We start from the raw sequence: 13,758 nt of genomic DNA on the forward strand, positions 1-13,758 counted from the left end.
AGAAACCTGGCTTCTCCTCTCAAAAACAAAACCTTGGAACGCAGAGTCCTGGAAAGCAGCCTGCTTCAACTTCATCTTCTGCTTAAAGGCACATCTCGATTATGGGTCCACGGACCAAAATAATAAAATAACATCTGAGACAGCTAAGCAATCGATATACATTATACAAACCACGATGTACGTTACCCAGCCATCCAGGCAATTATTCTATCACTTTTGGATGTTGTATACAAGTGAGTTTATGCAAGCATTATTTTGCTTGATCCGCCAAAGACTTGATCATAGGCAGTCAAGACCAATATTGCCATTAGGTGAACATTAGGTTAGAGTAGGGTTTCCCAACCTGTGGGTCATGACCACCCCCCCTTGCCCCAAATGGGGCATGAGACTGGATTTTGGGACCATTGGTTCCGAGGCAGCAATGAAATGAAAATGGAATGAAAATCGCTTATTGTCACATGTAGGCTTCAAATGAAGTTACTGTGAAAAGCCCCTAGTCGCCACATTCCGGCGCCTGTTCGGGGAGGCTGAAACGAGAATTGAACCGTGCTCCTGGCCTGCCTAGATCTACTTTAAAAACCAGCGATTTAGCCCAGTGTGCTAAACCAGCCCCTGGCTGCCATGGATTCTGACAGAACGCTCAGAGCTTTGATGTGGCTCGCAGCTCTAGCGCTCTTCCCTATTGGTGGGCCAGGCCTAATGCTCAGGGGCTGGATTCTCCGCCGGCGGGCGTGGGGCTGCCCCACGATGGGAAACCCCATTGAGCAGCCGGCGTAACGGAGCATCCCGCCGGCGGGGTGAAACAGGAATGAGGCGTGGCGGGACGGAGAAACCAGCCCCAGACCTTTGAGGCCTATTTTGCTGCTGCGTTTGAAAGAGCCTGTGGAAAAGTAGGTGTTTGTCCTCCCCCATCATTCCAACATTACCCTCCCCCCCCCCCAGGAGATAAAGCACCCTCACCCCATCCTCAGGAACGGCCCCTGCTCCCAACCACCTGCCCACAGGATCTAAAACACCCCCTCCCCCCCCCACTCCCCTCCGTGTTCACACAAAATGGGGAAAAGGTTTGGGCAGCGCAGGCTCTGGGAAATTGGAATGGGGTCTCCGACTTGAGCTTCAGCTGCCACCTTGACGGCGCTGCGTTCTCCCCTGACCTCTCGGCAAATTCCTGCCCCGACATTTAAAAGGGAAACCCGGGTCGGCCAACTTGCCAGGCTACGCTTGCACCCTCCCGCCATGGATGGCGCCTCCACTGGCTGGAGGCTGTCATTACCGCGTGACAGGTTTACATAGGCAATCTCCATTATGAGTGCGGGCATGGGAATTTATGAGGGGGAAAAGATTATGGGAAGGGCGAGCGGATGTAACAGTTTTAATATACAGGCAGATCAATAATACCAGTTGGCATATATAATGTGAAACATCAATAATTGCATCTATTATTTAATAAAATGGGGGAGAGATTCCCTCTTTCTGTTTTGGGTAACAAAATTCTTAAACTGTTTGTAACGAACACTTTTTTTTACATAGCAGTGGTATAATCTTTCCACATATGATACAAAATATTCAGTATATATTTTAAACATCAGTCCTGGCACCTGTCTCGGATGTTCATTTCCTCAGTGTCTGGTAGAAAGTAAACAATTAGACAGGAAACTATAAAAGTAGCCGTTCTAACGCTGGCTCTGATATAGGGATATAGTTAATGCGCTCCGATACAACAAGGGGTCATTTCCTTTTGAAAACTCCCAAGTATCCCTCTCTCCTCTCCCATCGGATGCCTTTTGTCCTTTGATCTGTTCCTGGGCTCGAACCTGAATCAACAACATGAAAACGTTAATGGCCTTGAACAGCCCCCCTTGGCTGATTAACTTAGCTTGAAGCCCGCTGTTTGGTGGGATGGCGTTCCGGCTCTGGGAGCCAAGGTTCACAAAGATCTCGCCCCTTCTGGCAAGGCACGAGTGAATATGGGGGAAAATAAAATGGTCGGAACCCAGAATGACTTTGCAGGTATTTTACGACGTTTAATTAGTTATTTTTCTTGGCCCAGCCGTTTAAGACCATTCATAATCATCGTGATTAACAAAACAATAATGTTATTGTAGCCCTGTGTATCAGTGCTCCTCAGTGTTGGCATGCCTGACACACAGTCAAAGGTTTCTAGGCCCCTATGCAAGGACCTGGGCATGTATTCTCGGCCATTTGGCCCATTGTGTCTCTGATGGAGCTACCAATCAGTCCCACGCCCTTGGCCTTCCCCCACCACCCTACCAGTACTTAGCTAATTCCCTTTTGAAAACTGCCATTGAATCTGTTTACAGTGCAGAAGGGGGCCATTTGGCCCATCGAGTCTGTACCGGCCCTTGGAAAGAGCACCCGACTTCAGCCCACACCTCCACTCCATCCCTGTAACCCCCATCCAACATTTTTGGACACCAAGGGCAATTTAGCACGGCCAATTCACCCAACCCGCACATCTTTGGACTGTGGCGGGAAACCCGGAGGAAACCCACGCAGACACGGGGAGGACGTGCAGACTCCGCACAGACAGTGACCCCAAGCCGGGAATCGAACCCGGGACCCTGGCGCTGTGAAGCAGCAGTGCTAACCACTGTGCTACCGTGCCGCCCCACGGAACGTGCTGCTCAAAGGTTATCAAGTTTGCCTCTCCCTCTTCTGATTGACGTGTGAAGTAAGTGCGTATGGGGATTGAGTTGTGAGAAAGGTAGGTTTGAGTGTGGCCGGTGGGGTGGGTGCAGTCGCACTTACCCTTCCTGACCCGGTTAGGTCATTGAGTCCACGAACGTGGCGTTACGTCCAGTTGCTCACCGCCACGCCTTCTTGGGGCTGGCCACAGCTTTCTTCCTTCCCTGTTACTTGTGAAGAGTATCTGTCCTTGGCTCCCTGCGGACTTCGGCAGTACACGAAGGAGGGGGCGAGGGAGGGGAGTGTCACTGGAGTGTAGCACAGCCTTTGCACAGCACGAACCCTTTCTGGGATGTCGTGATTGGGTTTGTGGATCTTACTGCGTGCAAAATGGCTGCCAGCTGCCAACATAACTGCACAATTCAGTCCGTGAGGTGCAATTTTAGACATGGTAGAAATGCTAAGATGCGGCGCAAAAATTAGCTTCTCCCTGGTTTCACTGCCATTGCACTCTGGTAGTAAGCCGATGGTTAGAGGAAGAGAGGGATCAATAAAGTGGGATTGGATTGTAGTCAATGAGGAGTCCCGAAAAGGGGCGTTAAAAGTAGTTTTTTCCTCCTTATGGTTAGAGTTAGAGTTAGCAACTAAGTCCCAAGTTCCAGCTGGGACCATCCTGTCATGTGATAGTACCTTTAAGAAATGGGTGTTTATAAATGGGTATGTATATAAATAACTGTAGTGAGAGTACTTTTAAGAAATGGGTGTTTACTACTGCAGTGATGTCAGAGAGTGGGCGGAGCTGAGTTGTCTGTCAGCTTTTTACTTTTGTTTTATGCTGGTTGCTGTGCGGTGTGTTTTAGTTTCGTTTTCAGGGCTGGATAGCTGCAGTCACAGCCAGAAGGGGTATTAGTTTCTCTCTTTCTGTAATCTCAAGAGTGCAAATCGATCCTGGTGATTTAAAACTAATAACTGCTCTCAGTAGTGACTTTAACCTGATGTGCTTCTGGTAAAAGGTGTTTTAAATCTTATGGATGTTAAAAGGAAAGCTTAAAGTATTACTTAGTGTTGTATTCTTTGGGGTTGTATTTGAATTAATGCTTGCTAAGACGTTCACAGTTTGTTTTTAAAAAGTTAACTTGAATTCACAGAATAAACATTGTTTTGCTTTAAAAAATACTTTTCCATTTCTGCTGTACCGCACCTGTAGAGTGGGCCGTGTGCTCCTCGTACCACAGTCTGTTAAAAGTTGTGGGTCAGGTGAACTCAATGGTACACTTTGGGGTTCTCTAAACCCTGGCCCATAACAATCCCGAGATGGTTGGTTCCTTCCTGGGCCGGCTTCTATCTGGGGGAATTAACCAGCCTCTGCTCCTTAGCGGGGAAACCTGTTCTCTGCCAGCTGCACAGGGATATCGATCGGGCCATTCCCGTGGGTCTCGTGCTGGTTTGGGGGAAGCTATAACAGATTGGGAGGTGGAGGTGGGAGAAAACTTGGGATGGACTAGGATAGGAGTGTGGGACCGCACCTTGGGAGAGGATCAGGGAGGGGTGTGAGACGACAGCTTTGGGACAAGACCACAGTCAGGGGGATAGAGAAACAGCCTTGCATTCAGATGCATGCTTCAGCGTTGTTGCAAACCCTTTGCAAAACTCCATGACAAATTAATTCATCTTGATGAGGTGTAGACTTAAAGTTAAATAAATGTCTGGTACATAAGGAAGTTCAAACCAGTCCAATAGCCACCGCAAATAATTATCATAGCTCCAAGTTCACTGATCTGAAGGTACGTGACGAGCTGAATTAGGTTAACATGCAGGTCAGTCGGCAGTTAGGAAAGCAAATGCAATGTTAGCATTCATGTCAAGAGGGCTCGAATACAAGAGCAGGGATGTACTTCTGAGGCTCTGGTCACACCCCATTTGGAGTATTAGAATAGAACAGTACAGCACAGAACAGGCCCTTCAGCCCTCAATGTTGTGCCGAGCTATGATCACCCTACTCAAACCCACGTATCCACCCTATACCCGTAACCCAACAACCCCCCCCCCCCTTAACCTTACTTTTATTAGGACACTACGGGCAATTTAGCATGGCCAATCCACCTAACCCGCACATCTTTGGACTGTGGGAGGAAACCGGAGCACCCGGAGGAAACCCACGCACACAGGGGGAGGACGTGCAGACTCCACACAGACAGTGACCCAGCCGGGAATTGAACCTGGGACCCTGGAGCTGTGAAGCATTTATGCTAACCACCATGCTACCCTGCTGCCCTGGGTATTGTGAGCGGTTTTGGCCCCCGTGTCTAAGGAAAGATGTGCTGGGCCTTGGAAAGGGACCAGAGGCGGTTCACAAGAATGATCCCTGGAATGAACAGCTTGTCGTATGAGGAACGGTTGAGGACTCTGGGTCCGTACTTGTTGGAGTTTAGAAGGATTAGGGGGGATCTTATTGAAACTTACAGGATACTGCGAGGCCTGGATAGAGTGGGCGTGGAGAGGATGTTTCAACTTGTAGGAAAAACTAGAACCAGAGGACACAGCCTCAGACTAAAGGATCGATCCTTTAAAACAGAGATGAGGAGGAATTTCTTCAGCCAGAGGGTGGTGAATCTGTGGAACTCTTTGCCGCAGACGGCTGTGGAGGCCAAATCACCGAGTGTCTTTAAGACAGAGATAGATAGGTTCTTGATTAATAAGGGGATCAGGGGTTATGGGGAGAAGGCAGGAGAATGGGGATGAGAAAAATATCAGCCATGATTGAATGGCAGAGCAGACTTGATGGGCTGAGTGGCCTAATTATGCTCCTTTGCCTTATGATCTGATGAATGCCTGGTAGCGTCATCCATGTTCCGACCACTCTCTGAGTAATTAATTTATTATTGTGTCTGTGGGTGACCACCTCATATTGAAAAGCCGCTAGTTTTGGTCGACCCCCCACACATTTCCCCACATCTCTTGGATCCACACCCCCCATTTCACATTTGGATCGCCCCCCCCGCAGTGCGCCTCTTTTCTAGATAAAAGGGCCCCTTCACTAAGAAGTATATCTTCTCATATTGTCTGTAAATTAGCCCCCCCCCACCACCCCCTCCCGCGACACATCCGATCGAGTCACGCCGCTCACTGTCAGGGGGCAGCACCAGGTTCGTGGGCAACTTGCAGAGCCGTTGCCACCTGGAGCGGCTGGGTGCAGGTGGTGAGCTGTAAATGGGCAAAACTGCTTCCTGTTTTTAAGTTAAGTTTAGCTCGAGGATAAAATAAACGCCGGCAGTGATTCGTACAACTGCAGATCTCTCGGCTGCAGGAAGGGCCGACAATGATAGCTCACCGTGCACCCCCCCCCCCCCCCCCCCCACCCCCATCCCCCGCGTCAGCCATTTTGGCTCCTCGATTCTGCTGCTCAGGTTCGGGTTGCTGTCACTCCAGGCCTGGCCCCTGGAGATTGGCAAGATTGAAAATCTCGTCCCCGGGCAAACTGCTGCCAGAGGGTGGACCCGCAGCCCTGTGGGAGAGGGTTGTGAGGGGGCGGGCTGGAGGGGTTGTCTGTGGGGGGGTGGGGGTTTGAGGTTTTGACGCAGTGCGGAAGCAACAGCCGATATAGTTCCAATCAAATCAGGACGGTGAGTGACTTGGGTGGGGGGGGGGGGGGGGGGGGGGGGGGGGGGCAACTTGCAGATGGTGTTTTTCCCAAGCCTCTGCCACCTTGTCTGGTAGAAGTTGCTGTCGAAGGACCCTTGGCGAGTTGTTGCAGTGCGTTGTGTAGATGGAACACACAACTGCCGTTGTTTGCCGGTGGTGGAGGGAGTGAATGTTTGAGGTGGTGGATGGGGTTTCCAATCCAGCGCCCTACTTTGTCCTGCATGGTGTCGAGCTTCTCGAGTGTTGTTGGAGCTGCGCTCATGAAAATGGCTTATTGTCACGAGTAGGCTTCAAATTAAGTTACTGTGAAAAGCCCCTAGTCGCCACATTCCGGCGCCTGTTCGGGAATTGAACCCACTGCTGGCCTGCCTCGGTCTGCTTTAAAAGCCAGCTATTTAGCTCACTGTGCTAAACCAGCCCCTAGAACCAGCCCATGCTAAATCATCCAGGCAAGTGGAGAGTATTCTGTCACACTGCTGACTTGTTGATGGTGTTCAGGAGGTGAGTTACTCACTGCAGGATTCCTAGCCTCTGGCCTGCTCTGGTTGCCACGGTATTAATATGGCTAGTTCAGATCAGTTTCTGATCAATGGGAGCCCCCAAGATGCTGATATTGGGTGGTTCAGCGATGGTGATGGGTCGCACGGGATGGGTTCAATTCTGGCTTCGGGGGACTGAGTGGAGTTTGCACGTTCTCCCTGTGTCTGCGTGGGTTTCCTCCGGGCGCTCCGGTTTCCTCCCACAGTCCAAAGATGTGCGGGTTAGGTGGATGGCCATGCTAAATTGCCCCTTAGTTTCCAAAGGTGCATAGTTTGTTGGGGAGGGGAGGGGGCGGTAATGAGGAGAGGGCAGGTGAGTGGGCTCTTTCAGAGGGTGGATGCAGACCGATGGGTCGAATGGCCTCCTTCTGCACTGTAGGAATTCTATGTCTATGCAATGTTATTGAATGGGGGGGGGGTGGAGGGTTAGATTGTCTCTTACTGGAGATGGTCATTGCCATCTGAAATGAAAAATGAATGAAAATCACTTATTGTCACGAGTAGGCTTCAATGAAGTTACTGTGAAAAGCCCCTAGTCGCTACATTCCGGCGCCTGTCCGGGGAGGCTGGTACGGGAATCGAACCGTGCTGCTGGCCTGCTTGGTCTGCTTTAAAAGCCAGCGATTTAGCCGAGTGAGCTAAACCATCTCGAGTGTCAACCTAGACATTTGAGCTCGAGGCTGTGGACACGGGGTCTGAAACCCCTTGTGTAAGGGACCAGACCGCCGCCAACAAGACAGCGATAAGCTGCGGGTTCCTCTGAAATCCTGTTGACACACAAGCTCGCTTGCAAAATAGTCTGCGTGTGAGGGATTGGAGGTGTTCCTGGAGCTGTGCGGTGAACATTAATGCCTTCAGTAGGGACAGGAATTGTGTTAACAAAAGAGTTGACCCTTGGCTCTCAACGTGTCGGAGAACTGACTATTCCAAAGTTAATGAACCCGATTAGCGGGTCTGCCTTTAATCTTCAAATTGAATACTGAAAGGCAATTTGATTCAATTTCCAACACTTCAACTTTAATCAAGCTGAGATTAATATCATGCCTACCGTAATACCTGGTGGAGAAGCTCCCCCAGTAATTGTCAAAATGATAGAACTATTGAAAAGGTACATCGCAGAGAGCGACCATTCAGCCCCTCATGTCTGCGCCGGTCGAACATGTAAAAATGAAAAGCTGCCTGCCCTACCTGTTCAACCGTTGAAATTTTAGGAAGGAATTTCTTTGTCTTCGAACTGAAGGATAGATGCACATTCATTGAGTTGGCAGGAGGAATCTGGCGTCGATATCCCCAATATCTCATCAATAACATCACGTGGAGTGACTGGATACAAGAGTAATCATGTGTGTGGACAGCGCTTGAGATCTGAATTGGGGACCACCTACGAAGCCCGACGCAGTCGAATTGCCGCCTGCTAATCAATTTTGCGGCAGCAATTGGTGAGGCAGTGGAGGTACTGATGAGCTTGTGGAAATGCTTTGCTCCCATCTAACTGTGGCACCCACCCACGCCCTCCAAAACTCCCTTGCCTCTCCCCTACACACGAACCAACTTCCTCCGCCAGGCTGGCATGAGTTGGTAGGTTTGGGAGAGGAGGGGAGAGATTTGGAGCCGGGAGTGAGGTTGGGGAGGAAAGTGCAGTCTCCGCCTGGGGCCTCTGGTGTGAAGGTGAGAGGGTCTGTCTGCGGTAAACAGGAACTGCTAGTGTAGGCACCTTGTTCTCAAGAAATGTCCTAGAAATCGAAAAATACAAAGGGAAAGAAAGCGTTTGAAATGTAACTCTGCCTTCTGTTTGATGGGAGGGCTTCGTCATTTGGTACCAGGGGATTCGTTAACACATTGTTAATGAAATGAAATGGAATGACAATCACTTATTGTAACGAGTAGGCTTCAGTGAAGTCACTGTGAAAAGCCCCTAGTCGCCACATTCCGGTGCCTGTTCAGGGAGGCTGTTACGGGAATCGAACCGTGCTGCTGGCCTGCCTTGGTCTGCTTCCAAAGCCAGAAATTTAGCCCAGTGAGCTAAACCAGCACCTAAGATGGCCTGACAGCAAGATACTCTCCTCCTGTGCGGAGTAAAATCTCCTTCAGCACTCTGCCCGAATCCAGGGTCTTGTCAATTATTATTTACCTCAATGCGGCAAAGTGCTGAAATTCTTTTAACTACAGCTTTGGTGAGGGTTCGATGTCTGCCTTGGGTGAGGGTTCGATGTCTGCCTTGGGTGAGGGTTCGATGTCTGCCTTGGGAGAGGGTTGGGTGTCTGTCTTGGGCGAGGGGTGGGTGTCTGTCTGGGGCGAGGGTTGGGTGTCTGTCTTGGGTGAGGGTTCAGTGTCTGTCTTGGGCGAGGGTTGGGTGTCTGTCTTGGGCGAGGGGTGGGTGTCTGTCTGGGGCGAGGGTTGGGTGTCTGTCTTGGGTGAGGGTTCAGTGTCTGTCTTGGGCGAGGGTTGGGTGTCTGCCTTGGGTGAGGGTTCGATGTCTGCCTTGGGTGAGGGTTCGATGTCTGCCTTGGGTGAGGGTTGGGTGTCTGACTTGGGTGAGGGTTGGGTGTCTGTCTTGGGCGAGGATTGGGTGTCTGTCTTGGGTGAGGGTTGGGTGTCTGTCTTGGGCGAGGATTGGGTGTCTGTCTTGGGCGAGGGTTCAGTGTCTGACTTGGGTGAGGGTTGGGTGTCTGTCTTGGGCGAGGATTGGGTGTCTGTCTTGGTCGAGGGTTCAGTGTCTGACTTGGGCGAGGGTTGGGTGTCTGTCTTGGTCGAGGGTTCGGTTCTGCCTTGGGCGAGGGTTCGATGTCTGCCTTGGGTGAGGGTTCAGTGTCTGCCTTGGGTGAGGGTTCAGTGTCTGCCTTGGGTGAGGGTTCAGTGTCTGCCTTGGGTGAGTGTTCAGTGTCTGCCTTGGGCGAGGGCTCGGTGTCGCCATTGGCTAGTATTCGGTGTCTGCCTTGGGTGAGGGTTGGGTGTCTGTCTGGGGCGAGGGTTGGGTCTCTGTCTTGGGCGAGGGTTCGGTGTCTGTCTGGGGCGAGGGTTCAGTGTCTGACTTGGGTGAGGGTTGGGTGTGTGTCTTGGTCGAGGGTTCGGTGTCTGTCTGGGGCGAGGGTTCAGTCTCTGTCTTGGGCGAGGGTTCGGTGTCTGTCTGGGGCGAGGGTTCAGTGTCTGACTTGGGTGAGGGTTGGGTGTGTGTCTTGGTCGAGGGTTTAGTGTCTGTCTTGGTCGAGGGTTTAGTGTCTGTCTTGGTTGAGGTTTCAGTGTCTGTCTTGAGCGAGGGTTGGGTGTCTGACTGGGGCGATGGTTGGGTGTCTGACTTGGGCGAGGGTTCGGTTCTGCCTTGGGTGAGGGTTTAGTGTCTGTCTTGGTTGAGGTTTCAGTGTCTGTCTTGAGCGAGGGTTGGGTGTCTGTCTGGGGCGAGGGTTGGGTGTCTGACTTGGGCGAGGGTTCAGTGTCTGTCTGGGGCGAGGGTTCAGTGTCTGTCTGGGGCGAGGGTTGGGTGTCTGACTTGGGCGAGGGTTCAGTGTCTGTCTTGAGCGAGGGTTCGGTTCTGTCTTGAGCGAGGGTTTGGTGTCTTCCTTGGGCGACGGTTGGGTGTCTGTCTTGGGTGAGGGTTCAGTGTCTGCGAGGGGCGAGGGTTCAGTGTCTGTCTTGGGCGAGGGTTCGGTTCTGCCTTGGGCGAGGGTTTGGTGTCTGGCTTGTGCGAGGGTTCCGTGTCTGCGAGGGGCGAGGGTTGGATGCTGGCCTTGGGTGAGGGTTGGGTGTGTGTCTTGGTTGAGGTTTCAGTGTCTGTCTTGGTTGAGGTTTCAGTGTCTGTCTTGGTTGAGGTTTCAGTGTCTGTCTTGGTTGAGGTTTCAGTGTCTGTCTTGAGCGAGGGTTGGGAGTCTGACTGGGGCGATGGTTGGGTGTCTGACTTGGGCGAGGGTTCGGTTCTGCCTTGGGTGAGGGTTTAGTGTCTGTCTTGGTTGAGGTTTCAGTGTCTGTCTTGAGCGAGGGTTGGGTGTCTGTCTGGGGCGAGGGTTGGGTGTCTGACTTGGGCGAGGGTTCAGTGTCTGTCTGGGGCGAGGGTTCAGTGTCTGTCTGGGGCGAGGGTTGGGTGTCTGACTTGGGCGAGTGTTCAGTGTCTGTCTGGGGCGAGGGTTCAGTGTCTGTCTGGGGCGAGGGTTGGGTGTCTGACTTGGGCGAGGGTTCAGTGTCTGTCTTGAGCGAGGGTTCGGTTCTGTCTTGAGCGAGGGTTTGGTGTCTTCCTTGGGCGACGGTTGGGTGTCTGTCTTGGGTGAGGGTTCAGTGTCTGCGAGGGGCGAGGGTTCAGTGTCTGTCTTGGGCGAGGGTTCGGTTCTGCCTTGGGCGAGGGTTCAGTGTCTGTCTTGGTTGAGGGTTCGGTTCTGCCTTGGGCGAGGGTTTGGTGTCTGGCTTGTGCGAGGGTTCCGTGTCTGCGAGGGGCGAGGGTTGGATGCTGGCCTTGGGTGAGGGTTCCGTGTCTGTCTTGGGTGAGGGTTGGGTGTCTGTCTGGGGTGAGGGTTCAGTGTCTGTCTTGGGCGATGGTTCAGTGTCTGACTTGGGTGAGGGTTCAGTGTCTGTTTTGGGCGAGGGTTCAGTGTCTGACTTGGGTGAGGGTTCGGTGTCTGTCTTGGGTGAGGGTTGGGTGTCTGTCTGGGGTGAGGGTTCAGTGTCTGTCTTGGGCGATGGTTCAGTGTCTGACTTGGGTGAGGGTTCAGTGTCTGTTTTGGGCGAGGGTTCAGTGTCTGACTTGGGTGAGGGTTCCGTGTCTGTTTTGGGTGAGGGTTTGATGCTGGCCTTGGGTGAGGGTTTGGTATTTATCTTGGTCGAGGGTTCGGTGTCTTCGTTGGGCGAGGATTCGGTGTCTGCGTTGGGCGAGGGTTTGGTGTCTGCGTTGGGCGAGGGTTTGGTGTCAGCCTTGGGATGGCTGCGCAGGAGGTGTTTAAGTGCTGCTCTCCTTTGTTAGCGAGAGTCTGGCGATTGCGGACCCAGAGAATCAGCCAGCCGACCATGATTTGCAGCGTGAAGCCCTTGGGGCCTCGTTAAGTGGACCAATTAGATTTTTATAGTGGTGATGGCCTCGCCAGGCCGAGCTTCTGGGAGTTCGCAGCAGTTCCCCCTCACTACCACACTTAGAAACCTTTTCCTGAAATCGCGCCCATGGCCGCCAAAAAAATTTAGAAGAATGAGAGGCGACCTTATTGAGACATGTGGTGACAGAAGTGTCCGGACGTTCTCTGGTGGCGGGGATCTCTGGCTCCAGAGGCAGCGCACCCTGTCTTGTGGGTTTCCCGAGAGTGTGGGGGTGGCTTCGATGGGAAATCGTATTGACAGCGGCGGGCTCAGAGAATCCAGCTGCCAGCGAACGGCGCGTGGCCGAGGAGGTCGGAGAATTCCACCCAGAGGATTCTCGGGGGGGTTTGACAGGGTCGATGCTGAGAGGTTGTTTCCCCTTGTGGGAGAGTCTGGGGCCAGAGGGCATCATCTCAGAGTCAGGGGGTCGCCCATTTCAGACAGAGATGAGGAGGAATTTCTTCCCCCGGAGGGGAGTGAATCTGTGGAATTCTTTACCGCAGAGAGCTGTAGAGGCCGGGTCGTTGAGTATGTTCAAGGCTGAGAGAGGCAGATTTTTAATCAGTGAGGGAATCGAAGGTTAAGGCGGGAATGCGGAGTTGAGGATTATCATATAAGATCAGTCATGATCTCATTGAATGGCGGAGTAGACCCGACGGGCTGAATGGCCTACTTCTACCGCGTCGGCTTATGCTCCCTCGCCATACCCATCAGCTTGAAGTATGGAACAAATCGATCCTGTGCACTGTTATCTGGAGGGGGCGGGGTGGGGGGGGGGGGGGTTGTTGTCACCAGCTGCAGTTTCTGGGGATCGATGCCGAGAGATGTTTCTGCTTCAAGACACGAGCGTGGCCTCGGAGGGGAAGGAGTCATCGCGAAGCTGGGGGTTTGCCGAGGATGGATGCTTGGTTGCGTGCGCACGGGAAGCCGAAGGGACGGAAAAGCTGATTTGGCTGGCGGGGCACGGCCGCTGGACCGTGGGTAAGCTCAGCTGGGAAGGAAACGCGAGCCAGCTGATGAGGGACGTCACCCATGAGCGATCGGTGAGGACCAGATGTTCAGAGGTCTGCGCTGCGATCTGTGCCCCGTTAACTCTTTGTTTTGCTCTTTCCTCTTCTCGGGGCTGTGGGCCTCGCCGGCAGGGTCAGCGTTTGTAGCCTATCCCTTATTGGCCTTCAGTTTCACAATCACTTATTCACTGGAATTGAAACTCCGCCACCTGCCTTGGGGAGGTGTGAGCCCCGGGGAATTAGCCTGGGCCTCTGGATTAACCTGACCAGCGGCAGTACCGCTGCCTCCACTATGGCAAAGCTGAGATTGTAGGATTCCAACAGTGCAGAGGGAGGCCATTCGGCCCATCGAGTCAGCACCGACCCTCCGAAAGATCACCCTCCCTTGCCCCACTCCCCACCCTATCCCTCTAGCTCCGCCTAACCCGCACATCTTTGGACTGTTTGATTAGGCCACAAGGCATAGGAGCGGAATGAGGCCAGTCGGCCCATCGGCTCTGCTCCGAGCTGCACGTTACAGAGATGTTACCGGATGATCCAACTACAAAGGCAATAGAATGCAGAGGTATGGAACCAGAAGAAAATGCAGCTCGCACGCGGGGCACTAAGGCTTTGTTATACTTGCTGCGATTGGCCAAACAGCCCAGGAGCTGTGAGCTCGACTGCCATGGTAGCAAATTGAATGGTGAGAAGGAGGCCATTCAGCCCATCGTGTCTGTGCTGGCCCTCCGAAGGAGTAACTCACCTGGTGCCAGCCCTCCGCCTCTTCCCCGTAACCCCGCAAATTCTTCCTCTTCAGATAACAATCCAGTTCCCTCTTTGGTGCCTCGACTGAGCTCCCCTCCACCGCCACCCTCCCGATCCTAACC

This window comes from Scyliorhinus canicula, chromosome 25 (assembly GCF_902713615.1).
Source record: "Scyliorhinus canicula chromosome 25, sScyCan1.1, whole genome shotgun sequence".
NCBI lineage: Eukaryota > Metazoa > Chordata > Chondrichthyes > Carcharhiniformes > Scyliorhinidae > Scyliorhinus > Scyliorhinus canicula.